This window comes from Protopterus annectens, chromosome 8.part0 (genome assembly GCF_019279795.1).
Source record: "Protopterus annectens isolate FY-2018-M chromosome 8.part0, PAN1.0, whole genome shotgun sequence".
Classification (NCBI taxonomy): domain Eukaryota; kingdom Metazoa; phylum Chordata; order Ceratodontiformes; family Protopteridae; genus Protopterus; species Protopterus annectens.
The window spans coordinates 777716377-777729888 of NC_056741.1; the positions used below are offsets into that span (position 1 = coordinate 777716377).

Below are 13512 nucleotides of genomic sequence, written 5' to 3' on the forward strand. Positions count from 1 at the left end.
GGGATTTCTTTAGATGTAGCATTTCTACCAGAGCTGGGTCAGACATGGCTTTGTAAGTCAAGCAGAGATCGCCTCTTAGTAGACGATATGAGAGAGAAAATACCTGGAGTTTTTTGAGTCTGTCCACATAGAACATGTGTTTAAGGCATAGGATCCTCTTCATGAGGTAATTTTGTGGCCTTTCCAGCTGTTGCAGGTGTCTAGTGAGATATATGCCAAATGGGACATTATACTTGATGATTGGTCTAATGAGAGAAGAGTAGAGAGAGATGATAACCTCTTTCTTCCTGGATGCAAAACCCTTGGGAATGAGATGTGCCACACAGAAGGACTTTCTGACCACAGTGGCAATGTGGTGGTCAAATGAGATGTTGCTGTCAACCTGTGTCCCCAGATCTCTTATAATGCCTTCAGTGTTTAGTGGGCTCCCATCAATGTGGTAATTAGTGGGAACTGAGTTTTTCCCAAAGGGGATGATGACGCATTTTATGGTATTAAGCTTAAGGCCATGGATTCGACACCAGTCACTGGTCTCAGTGAGACTTTTTGTAGGAAGTCTGCATCACTTGGGGAGTTAATAATAGCTCCCAGCTTGAAGTTGTCTGCGAACCTGGTCAACCAGAGTCCCACCGTGTAGGCCTGGACTTCTGCGAAGTAGATGCCAAACAAGAGACAGCCCAGGACCGATCCCTGTGGGACTCCACTCATAACTGGTCGACAGTCTGACTTGGAGTCTGCTACTTTCACACTGTGGGTTCTATCTGTGAGCCAATTTGCAACCCACCTAATGATATAGGGTTTATGCCTATTTTGGTGAGTTTATTAATAATTCCTAACTGAGAAATGGTATCAAAGAACTTGGCCAGATCGAGGTAAGCTGTATGAACTGTCTTACCCTCATCCACAGCTCTGGTGACTGACTTGAAGAAGTCAACCAGGTTGAGAAGGCATGATCTACCTTTCACAAAACCAAATTGCATGGGATCTAGAGTTTGGAGAGTCCCAATGTCCTTGTTAATTAGGTCCATGATAATGCGCTCCATAGCCTTATGTATCAGACTCATCAGGATAATAGGGCAATAATTCTCTGGGTCTGTAGTTGCTCCTCCTCCTGACTATAGCAGTGCACCATTTGGTAGGGACAAAGCCTGAGGTTAGGCTGTGAGTGAACAGGGCACACAGATGGGGTGCCAGTTCATTTTGTAGTTCATGTAGAACACAGCCAGGAATATTGTTGGGTCCCATGGAAGCTGTATTCTTGGCCTTGGACAATGCAACTTTTAACCTGTGGTGCAGTAATGCTGGGTGCCTAGTATTCTTCCAGTATTGTGATTGGTCCCTTAGGGGGGAGACGGGGGTAAAGTTGGCACTGAATCTGTTGACTAGTATGTTGGCAATATCTGTTGGCTCAGTATAGGAGGTACCATTGTGCAGTAACTCAGAGCAAATCTGGGTATTGCCATGGAGATTCTTGATATAACTATAGAAGGCTTTGTGGTCGATTTTAGTGCCTGCTGCATTTCTGCCTTCATAGATGGTTTTAGAGGTTTTGATGAGGGATCTCAACTTTTTGTTGAGGCTAATAAGGAAGTTTTTTCCAGTCTTGGGACTTCACCTTTTTCTGCAACAGTTTCTTCCTTTTGTTGTAGAGTTTATTAATAGCAGGGGACCACCAAATTGACTTCCCTTTTTTTGGAGGAGAGAGTCTTGGTTCTGTAGGGTATGGCTAGTTCCATGCATTTATGTACATGTTCGTACAGTGCCTTGGTGTATGATTCGGCAATCATGCATCTATTTTCCATTGGCATGGGTGCCATGAAGTTAGCAACCTCTATTTTTGGGAGCCCAAAGTCAGGATAGACCCATAAGTGTGAACAGCTTCATCTGTAAGGCCATGGAATGTATCATCATGGACCTCATAAATAAAGACATAGGCGACCTCGAAACCCTGGATCTGCCCAAATCGGCTTTGTCAAGGGCAGATCCTGCCCATTATACCTGGTGGATTTCTTTGAAAATGTGAACAGGGCCATTGACGAGGGCAAATCTGTGCACACAGCATACCTCCAAACCCTGGATCCAACCCAGTTCGGCTTCATCAAGGGCAGATCCCACTTGCTAATCCTGGTGGATTTCTTCAAAAATGTGACCAAGGCAATTCACAAGGGAAAATCGGTGCACAATGCAGACCCTGACTTGGCCAAGGCCTTTGACACAATCCCACACTCGGACATTACCGATAAACTTAGCAGACTGAATGTAAACCCCTTTGCTGTAAGACAGGTTGCCAACTGGCTCACAAACCGGTCACACTGTATCAAAGTGGATAACTCCACATCAACCAGCAGAAATGTCACCAGCGGGGTGCCACAAGGGTCCGTGCTGGGCTCCCTTCTGTTTGGTATATACTTCTCAGAAGTTTAGGCCAAAACCTAGAGGCTGTAACTGACCACGTTTTTAGATGACTGCAAACTGGATGTAATTATTGAATCCCCAAATGATGTCAGTATGCTTCAGGAGAGTCTTACGCAGACCAGTGACTGGTGTCTTAGTCACTGTCTCAAACTAAATGCAAAGAAATGCATCGTCATTCCCATTGGTAAAAACAATGTCCCTTCACACTATCAAATTAACAACAATACCTTATGTACCCATGAAGTGGTAAAGGATCTCAGATCACAAGTAGACTGCAACCTTAACTTTGACCACCATGTGTCTACTTTAGTAAGGAAGGCTTTCTATGTGGCACACTTGATTAGCAAAGGCATTGCATCTAGAGCAAAGGAAGGTTATAACCCCTCTACACTCGTCACTAATCAGGCACCTAATTGAGTACAACGCCCCTTTTGGCATGGACCATTCAAAGCACCTGCAGCAACTGGAGAGACCTTAGAGATTTCTAACAAAGAAGATCAAGGGACTCCAGCACATGCCTTACACAGACTGACTATAGTCCCTGTCACTATACTCAGTATTTTATAGACTTCTTGGGAGAGACTTATGCATGGCTTACAGAGCAATCTCTGACCCAAACCTAATGAATTTGCTGCACATCTGTAAATCAAACAGGACAGAGCTACCCGTTCCAGAGAAGTAATATGGCCAGCGACTTGAATAGGACATGCTAGAGGCAAATTTGTCTCCCAGTGACTGCTGCATCTTTGTAATAGGCAGCCACTTCATGTGAAACAGAGCATATTGGGTGGATGGGGCATTGTAAACTCTTACAAGGAACAGTGTCCACAACCCTCCTGAACATGGGCAGTCATTACTAAATACAGTCCTGGATACTGACTACAGTATCTATGGTATTAAATTGGGATGAAACGGCTAGGCTTGAAATAACTTCTGGGTCAGTCAATAGGCTTGTAACCTCATATGATCCTAGTAATCTCCTGTGACCCGTGCATTGGATCAGTTTGTTATACAATATTACTCACACACAGAAAAAGTTAGGCTTGGTTTTCATGTGGGCCTTGGGTAGGCAGCCTTTTAATCTATCAGAGATTAACTTATTTCTTAAGCAGACCTTGGCAGGGAAATGAATTCACCCTCAAGGTTACTGCTCGCATTCCTTCCGGATAGGTTATGCTTCAGATTTGGCCATGAAAGGTGGGGCTTTGATGCCTTTTTGTCACACGTCAGGCATTCATTTTTATTTCTTTTGCAGAGGAGGAGATCATTTGGCTCTTGGGCCATTCTTTTATCAAGACAGCTTTAATTTGAGCCTTGGCCCACCTGGCTGATCACTCAAGTTCCATTGATAGTAATTGTTGGACAGTTTATTGTTTTGGTTTCCCTGGTGGTAGTTGGTTTCAATTTTTGGAAATCTGGTGTAAGATTTCCAAGGAAGAAGCCTTGCCTAGTATTGTGATAATTCACCTCGAGGTAATGAACTGCGTCAAGCCCCTAAAAAATACTGTCGCATAGAATCCTGTCTGATATGGACTGCTTGTGGCAGCTGTATCCAAATGTGGTTTTGTTCTGGTCTGCCATCATCATGAGACTTTACTGGAAAGGCACTAGAAGGTCCAGTGTCATTGAGAGAACCAGACATTTCATCAACCATAAAGTCAAGCGGGCTGTGAGCCAAATTTGTCTCCAGGTGACTGAGCACAGTGATATTATCAGACTAGAGACATATTTCTATGACTTGTACAATGTTCATTTGAACAACATGGGTTTTGATTTGTTTAATTTGGATATGGTTGTTGTTATTCAGAGGGTTTTCCAAGTATAACTTGGTTCCTTCCATAACCAAGATTCTACATGCGAGGTTGGCGATTTGGGGGGAATGCCATGTCACATGCCGGATTGGCAGCGGCCTTATGGCTTCACTCCCCTTGTGATCCCCCAGCTTCACCCCCCTTGTGATCGCCCCATTCTTGTTCAGTGGCCTCAGCTCGCCTCAGTTTCGAGCCAGATTTGACCAGTGGTCATGTCAAGGGGTATGTGGCTTGTAAATATAAGTTAGATGGGTTTGCCACCAGGTCTGAGGTAGCTTGGAATATGCACCTGTTTTTTCTGAAGTGGCAGGCGGGGTTACACCAACTGTCTTGAGGTAATGGTTTGATGGTATTTGTTTATATGTTGCATATGAATTACTATGGCATCACTATCGGTTGTCATTGACTTATGTAATAAGTCATAAAGTCAATCTGGTGTGTTTTCTGACACGGTTCAGTGGACAATGTTACATTACATATACAGTGAGGAAGTTGAAGCCACTGAAAAGGACATGTTGGTTAGAATAAAATGCTAACATGATATTATATGTCTACAAAGACGAATCTCCATGAGTGAGAGTTCACAGTTGGACAAAATGTCTCACTTGAGAAAATACAAAAGAAGACATCTTTAGAAAAAAATAAAATGGACTAAAGCTGTCAAAAAAGAAATCAGACTTTGCCTGATTTTGAAACACACGAATTATTATTTTATCAGGACAAAAGAAAGTGGAGAGAACAGAATATGTGCAAGAAAAATCTGATTTTGCACAAGCTAGTGCTGAAGTTGAATCTCACTGGTATTAAGAAAATACTAAAGGTCAAGAACTTGATGTTTCAGTATAACTCAGAAAGTTGACCTTGAGAATTCAGGATTCAGTTACAAGAAATGTAAATACCACAAAAGAACCTAAGAAGTGAAAGATTGAAAGGTCAGGCTAGCAACAAAAGCATGTTTACCTGGGTAAAATAATGAAGAACTAAACAAGAACTGCAGTCTAAACAAAGAACTGGATGATATTCATGTATCATCATTATGAGAAGAGGAACAAACATAAAAAGGAAGGCAGAAATGGTAATTCAAAATAGAATACTCTGTAAGAGGAAATCACTCTTTTGGCTTGCCACGGATCATTTGTTTGAGGAAGTGCAAAAGAAATGATGAAATATAAAATGAATACTCAAAAGCAATGAAATCTAAGAAGCTCTTGTGTTAAGGTCTTTTTCAGTAAGACAAAAAAATAATTGGAGAAAAGTAGGCTAATACTAGATATAAGTACAAGTTAGTAGAGATGGTACAGCAGCTGAAGAACTCTAAAAACTATTAAAGCCAAGAAAAGTCTTAGCAAAGAGGAGGCAAAGGGGTGGCAACAAAAGTCGGTGCCTTAGTAACCGTCAACAGTCACTGTTCTGACCAAACTATTTACAATATCAGGAGGAAAGAAAATTAATTGCTTTGAAAAGACACGATCACAAATGGTGAAAATAGATTCACCTCTACATATGGCAAAACTGGAAAATTAAAAAAATGGAAACTATTACAAAGGGTGCATTACATGGAGTATCTACAGTGTGAGGTCAAGTATATACAGCAGACACACTTCCCAAAGTTTTTTCAAACCTAAAAAGAAGACTATTATTATTTGAGCTGCAAGCAGATGCTCAATTTTCTGACAAATGACTTGAAAACAGAAATATATCGTGGCAGAAGGTATACTGTTATTTTAGCCAGTCTTGTTGCCAAACCATCTATGCTCACCAGAATGTTTATACTAAATAATATAAAGCTGATACACATGAATAACATCTACATAACTCCCAGCTGCAACACCCATAATGAAAGCGCCATTTCACCATTAATATATTTAACTTATACCTGGTATGCACAAAAATGATAAACATTTTCTGTTTCATTTTTCCATACCCTCTTGTTTTCTACATATGTTTTAACAAGAAGTTTCACATATATCTTTAGTGAAACATAAATCTGTATTGTCAAACATCCTCTGAGTTATGTGAATACTCAAGCACGTCTGTGCAAACAGTTCACAGCCTGTACTCCATTCATAAGTGGTGGTGTTAATGGGTGACCTGAATGCACATATCGGATCAGACAGAACTGGATATGAGGACTGCCTTGGTTCACATGCGTTGGGCATCAGGAATAAAGCGGGAGAGGCCATTGTAGATTTCTGTCTGGCAAATGGTTTGATAGTAGCCAACACATGGTGCTGAAAGAGAGACAGTTACAAGATCATATGCAACTCAGAATTTCTTCTAGTAAGGAAAGGACACTGGGGTAGAATTACAGAGTGCAAAGTCATCCCCAGTGAAACGGTTGTCCCACAGCATAAACCACCAGGTGCCACAATCAGCTCCAAGCAGTCAGAGAAGGCTCTAAGGTTAACAGAGACCAGGCTAAAGAACTACAGGTTGACTGGAGAGAAAGCACAACAGTTCAAGGAATTACTTAGGGCTTTAGCACCCCAAGAAGATGAGAAAATAAGATGGAGTTTAAGAATGGCAGCGCCTCAAAACAGCATGTGTGAGAACTACAGAACAGATATGCAGCTGAGCCAGGCATGGAAATAAGGTACATAAGGAAAGCTGGTCATGGAATGCAGACATCCAGGAAGTCATCAAAAGAAAGAAAGAGTGCAGGATAAAATGGGAGATGGAAAAAAAAATGGATCAGGCTAGGAAGAAATACTGGATGGATAACAAAGAGGCTAGGAAAGGAATTGCAATAGCAAAGAACAAAGCAACAGAGGCATTCTACCAGCTTCTGTAAAGTGACTCAGTCGATAACACAAAGAAACTATATTAGGTTGCAAGGCAAAGACAGAAAGATAAAGAAAATAGTCAGACACACTTCGTAAGGGATGCCAGCAACAACCTGCTTAACAGTCCACAGGACATCAAAGCTAAATGGAAGGAGTACATCCAGCAGCTTCTGAATTAAGAAAACCACACAGAAACTGCACTGCCCCACAAACAGCCTACAATGAGAGAAGAGGATGAGCCCACCACAGAAGAAGCAAGAACAACACGAAGGAAAATGAAGTAAGGGAAAGCAACAGGCTCAGATGAGGTCACAGCAGGTGTGATATAGATGTCGGGTGAGATAGGGAAGAAATAGACCCTGAAGGTACTCATAGCATTGTGGAGATATAGGTGTATCACAGATGACTGAAGAATAAGCATAATAGTGTCAGTGTTCAAGAAGAAAGGGGACATTCACAACCATGGGCAGTACAGAGGTATCAAACTCTTGCCACGCTGCATGAAATTCCTTGAGAGGGCGATTGATAAATGAATATGCAAAGCAGTTGAAAGTAAGAAGGGAGATAAGTAGTTCAGATTCAGATCAGGATGCAGCACAACTGACCCAATGTGTCTAGTATAACAGACAGTTGCAAGAAGCTACAGATAAAGGTGGAGTCCAAATGGATATGCCTAGACTTGGAGAATGCATACGACAAAGTCCCAAGAAAGTTGATTTAGGCAGAAGTCCCAGAAACATTGGTAGAATTAGTGCAAGCTATGTACAACAACCCAGTGACTCACACTCATGACTACATGATGAAGTTCATAATGTGAACTGTTTATGATAAACTGCAGTACAAAGCTTAGCCGCCCAACGTGGGGCTCAAACTCACAACATTGAGATTAAGAGTCTCATGCTCTACTGACTGAGCTAGCTGGGCTAAGAGTAAAGTGGCAATGAGGGGTAATTAGTTAACAGGTTCATAGGTGAATACTAGGCTAAATGCCCATTTTAAGACTAGTCAATTACCTGAGATCAGAATCAAATTGTGCACTATGTGTCTGTTATGTGAAGACCTTAACCATTATGCCAACACCACTAAAGAAAGGTCTTGGTGAAGCTCAAACTCACAACCCCTGGTTTACGAGACCAGTGCTCTAACCTCTGAGCTATAATGTTCTGTCTCACCAAGGGGTTACCAGTGGGAGTGGGTGTGCATCATGGTTCAGCTCTGAGCCCACTGCTGTTCATGCTGGTGATGGACTACATAAGCAAACAGGTCAGAGGCGTCAACAGATCAACAAAGCTGATGTATGTAGATGATGTGGCATTACAGGCAGACTCTGAACTTCAACAAAGGATATGCAAATGGAATACAAAACTGAAGGTACATGGGATTAGACTGAGAACAGATAAAGTTGTAATGGTAGCAAATGTAGAAAAGCAGAAGAGACTGAGAAGTGAATTACAAGGGAAAATAGTGGAACAGGTTAACAGCTTCACGTCTTTGGGAGGACTGATTAAGGAGACGGGAAGCCTGAATGAGGTGGTCAAAGCTAGAATCAGAGGAGCAGCAGCCAAATGGCATAGAGTGTCAGATGTAGTATATGACAGAAGAATAGCAAAGAAACTGAAAACTAAAATGTACAAAAAGGTGGTACAATGAACACTACTGTACGGTACAGAAACCGGGCAGTAAAGGCAGAGGTGATGGAGATGAGATGGGTGGTAGGATGCACACTGTGGGACAGTCAAAGAAATAACGACATAAGAGCAGAAGCCAAAGTAGCTCCAACTGCAGAAAAGGAAAAAACAGAACAGACTGCGCTAGTTTGTGCAAATGTGCAGAAAAAAATTTGGGATAGACAGGAAGAAAGCAAGAAGAAATTAGGGCATCCAGCAAAGAAGTGGATGGACTTTATGAGAGAACACCTGTGGGCAGTCAGGCAAGAATGTCAAAGAGGGTAGGAGAGTGGCAATGAATAGAGAGAGAGATGGTGACAGTTGACACTACACCCTGACCTCATGTAGAAAAAGGGGATTAATGATGATAATGATGAATTCATTCATAAAATGCCATACAAACTTCTTTAAAGCTCTGTTCATCAACTTAGGCAACTAATATACCCCACTGAAGAGGAAGGGAAATACTGTTGTAAAATAAAAGAAAAGAAAGAAAGAAGGATATCTGTGTCTGGTTTGTGTGAGGTATGAAATATCTTCTACCGTTGGATTAAGGAACATGAACATGAATGACTTTACTCTCATCAAGAAACTCATTCTTTAAAACTATAGTAAAAACTATTTCATGTTTTCAGAAACCCAATACCTATTTGTTGCATATTCATACTTCAACATGATTCACAGATGAAAATGACCATTTTCAGTATATTTTAATTAATCTCTAAACTCTTTTAATATTCAGAGAATGCAGCACATTTTCTGGGAGATGTACAATGGCATTCCCTGCAATTCAGAGGGTCTATATCACAACATTGAAGTGTCAGAACTTTGAATGTTATAACATCGAACACAAAACCACGAAAGCTGAAAACCTCGAAGACTGAGAACTGCGATTTTTTTCCCCGGGAAAAAAATGCTGTTCCAGTACAAAATGGGAAACACACGAACACTACAAACTATTTCTAATGTGGGGGGCTGTGCACCCCACATCCCCGCTACTTAAATATACCAACTCTGAGATCGCACCACAGTGGAGGAAATAGCGAAGCCGTGGAAACGGCCCACCAAATTATTTCCCTGGGAAATAATTCGATATTCTGCGGCTTTGATATTTTCAGTCTTCGAACTTTCAAGGTTTTGGTGTTGTCTTATGTGCCCACATAAGAGTTATTGCTGTGACACAGAGTTGAGTGACACAGAGCTATGGTAACTACCAATGAAGAAGGGAAGCATATAGTTCCTCATCCATTAACAGATTTAAAAAAAGCTCCATTGTAAATTTCATTGCAAGAGAAAACAGAAGCGTACCTAACGTGTGGCTACAGAACTGTCAAGCAGCTATAGTGGGAATATAACATGCACATGAGTAGGCACAGTTCATGTGCATCTTTGCCATGCCACAAGATCTGCTGTGCTACAATATGTAGCTCCCAGTAAGGTCACTACTAATTTTATTAATTTAAATGGGGAATGCAAGCATAGGAAACTAAGAAAGGGAAAACAGCAAGCAGAGTAACATAAGAAGAAAACAGAAGGAAATTGTGAGAGTGGAGAGGAAAGGTATACTTTTTTTTCTTTTTTTAACAAGAAGGATGGATGGAGAAGCATGCAAGAAGGAGGGATAAGGAAAAGGGGTATAGGAATGGAAGCAAGGGTGCAAAAACAAACCAAAAATGCAGACAAAGACCAACAGGGATGGTTCTGACACAGAGGGGGGGGGGGGGACAAATGACAGAACCATACTGACAGCAGGAGGACAATTGGGAAGACTGAATTACAAAAAGGGGAGGATGGTGACACACAAGACGGGTGAACACCGTGTATAGATTAGGGTCCTGGCTCCCTTTCATGCTGCCTTAAGCAGGACCTCAGCAGAGGTAATTACCTTCTCTAACTGCCCCCCATGCTGGGTGCTACCATGGTTTGACTAACCAAGCCAGTGACAGCAGTCCTCATCAGCAGGTAGAATGTAGCAAGCATATGCCAGGAGAGGATGAAGCAGGCACTCACAACAGCTACCAAGGGCAGAACTTGGGTCTTAATTACAAATGCTCTCATTGGCTGCTCCTGTGGTATAGCGGGATAAAGTCCTGATTACAGCCCAGTCAACCTGGGTTCAATTAGCATCTCAGGTGACTGATGGCATGACAGAGGATGGGCAGTTAAGTGGGTGTTCCCAGCTACAATCCCTGTTACAGGCCTGTTACAGGCCTAAGGAGGGTAGTGCAGGAAGGGCAGTGTTGGTGGGCATGGTTGAGCTGCCACAGAGGAGAAGCAATACACTGCACTCTTCCATTGCATACCAACTCTTCAGCATCACCACACAACTGTAAGGCTATTGGGGAAAACAGTGGGTGAGACATAAATGAGAAAAAATAAAGGAAGTACAGATGTCTGAGACCCGCAGGACTCCTCTGGGTTCCAGTAAGCCCAGCAAAACCATTGGGGAATAAGGATTCGCTGGTAGTCATGTCATGGACAAGGAGCACTGGGTAGCAGTGCCATGGGATTATGTAAGGGACCAAAAAAAGAAATGCCCTCATTGCTTGAATCATTAGATAGAAGCAGAGGCACAAAAACCTCCATTGCTGCCTTGATGACAGCCCCTTCTGGTCAGATGTTATGTCCACACGTGGGAATCCCTAGTGGCAGGTAACAGCTAGGTTTAGGTCTGAAAGAAAGAGGTCTGATGGTGATCAAGCACAGAGGAGAAAAGTGATACAGAAAAATAAACATTTTCCTCTTCTTGAATATGAACAACAGACAATGGTTATATGGCACACCTGCAAAGTCTTTCTTACACAAGGAGTAGGATTTGCCATTTTTTCCTTGAAATGCTTTACCCATGACTGCCTTTTCATAATTAGTAGGGCCTCTGGAAATAATGGAGTCTCCAGAACCTGAACAGTGTAAAAGATTATCCTCCACTACACTGATCAGAAGAGTTGACCATTCCCGATGAGACCCCAAGAGCTCTGAACAGGGAATTTGCAAAGTGAAATTCCCCATCTTTCTCGTAAGGAATACATAATCAGTATCTATCCTGATCTATCATAAAGAACTTTAAGGAGTGGTGAAGCAAGCCATCTGACCAGAAACTGCAGGAAGAGACCTAAAACCAAAAGAACTGAGGAAAACTATTTTGAATGGAAAAACAAAAAATGTAGTTCCTCAGAAATAAAAAAGAATTAAGCACCTAGCAGTCTGCTCACAGGAATAAGCCTATGGACTGTTAATCAGTAGCTTTCTATTGTCCACGGTCTGATTCCATCAGTCTCTATTAGTCTAATATGTTACCCTAAACAAATTACTTAACCAGACTTGGCTAATTTATAGTGCACAGTCCATCTGCTGCGTGTCATAAGAATGTGGGAGAAAACTGGAGTACCTGCAGAAGACCCATGCATATATAGAGAGGACATGCAAACTCTGCACAAAAGGCACCTCAGCCAAGAATTGAACTGGAAGTCTTCTTGTTGTATATATGGGGTGTGGTGTGTGTATGCATATGTATGTGTGTGTACATACATGCATATATATATATATACATATATATATATACGGGTCTACTTCTATTTGTCAAAAACACACTTTTTTGACAAACAGAAGATCGAACCCACTTAAGCGAAAGTGCACTACATCAACAGTGCACGTTCGCATAAGCCGATTTACCGAAGCACATTACAGTGGTGATAAGGAAATATATTCTTTTCCCCACTGTAGTGTGATCTTGGAGTTAGTATATTTAAGTAGGGTGTGTAGTTTTGATTAAGTGTGGATCGATTTTATATATATATATATATATATATATATATATACACAGAGAGAGAAAGAGATATACTGCATATATATATATATATATATATGTATATATATATATATATATATATATATATATACATACACACACATACCTGTGTGTATATATATATATATATATATATATATATATATATATATATATATATATATATATATATATATATATACACACACACACACACACACACACACATATATACCTACATACACACATACATATGGCAGCAGTCAATATAATCCAAAGTTCCTAATCGTGAACATGTTTAACAGTGGCACAAGTGATCAAAACTGATTTGATCGCTTCTACTGGTGTTAAGTCCATTGCAAGACTGTGCACAGTGGGAATCAGGAAATTTGCCCATTCCTCACTGTACAGTAATCTCAGACTTGATATATACAACACACATGCACGCATGCAGACCCTGACAATACAAAAACACTTCCAAACAAGGGGAGCTAGGGGAGAGGACAACTACTGCAACATTGATCCAGTAGAGCATCAACTGTTATGATAAGTTTACTTACACAACTATACTATGTTCAACAATAGTTCACTATTGCACTATCCTAAGCCATTTGAGTAGATTGCCATAACTTAGAAAACACAGAGGAAGGAGGAACAAAAGAGAATCCAGGTACCTCTGGACAATGAGCATGTCATATCTGTTTGTTAATAGTTGAAAATTAAAAATAAAACCTATTAACTAAGACTGAGGTTCCGTAGGCTGCTGAGCTGGCAAAACCTCATGGGTCCTTCAGGAGTATTCAAATACGGGACTTCTAAGCGTTTTGAATGGCTCCTTATTTTGCCATCTCACATATTTTCCTCCAATCAGCTGCCATGAGCACTTTCAACATTATCTGTAACTGCCTTTAAACAACTGACCTGTTGAATGTAATGTAGAACAAGAACACTCATCCATCTACCTACTTAACTGAATAAACTACTTGAAACTTCAACATGTCATCTTTATTCCTCCCACAGGCAGGGTATCAATGAGAGGGAGAGAGAGA

The 13512-nt window shown here is 41.2% G+C and overlaps 1 protein-coding gene and 1 non-coding gene across 3 annotated transcripts in view; both read right to left on the reverse strand.

Annotated features, from left to right (window-relative positions):
* Positions 1 to 13512, reverse strand: part of DENND1B (DENN domain containing 1B) — a 3525330-nt gene that overhangs the window by 1197829 nt on the left and 2313989 nt on the right. The gene's annotated exons all lie outside the window — the stretch shown is intronic.
* Positions 7861 to 7933, reverse strand: TRNAK-CUU. The gene has a single exon. It is a non-coding gene; the product is annotated as a tRNA-Lys (tRNA).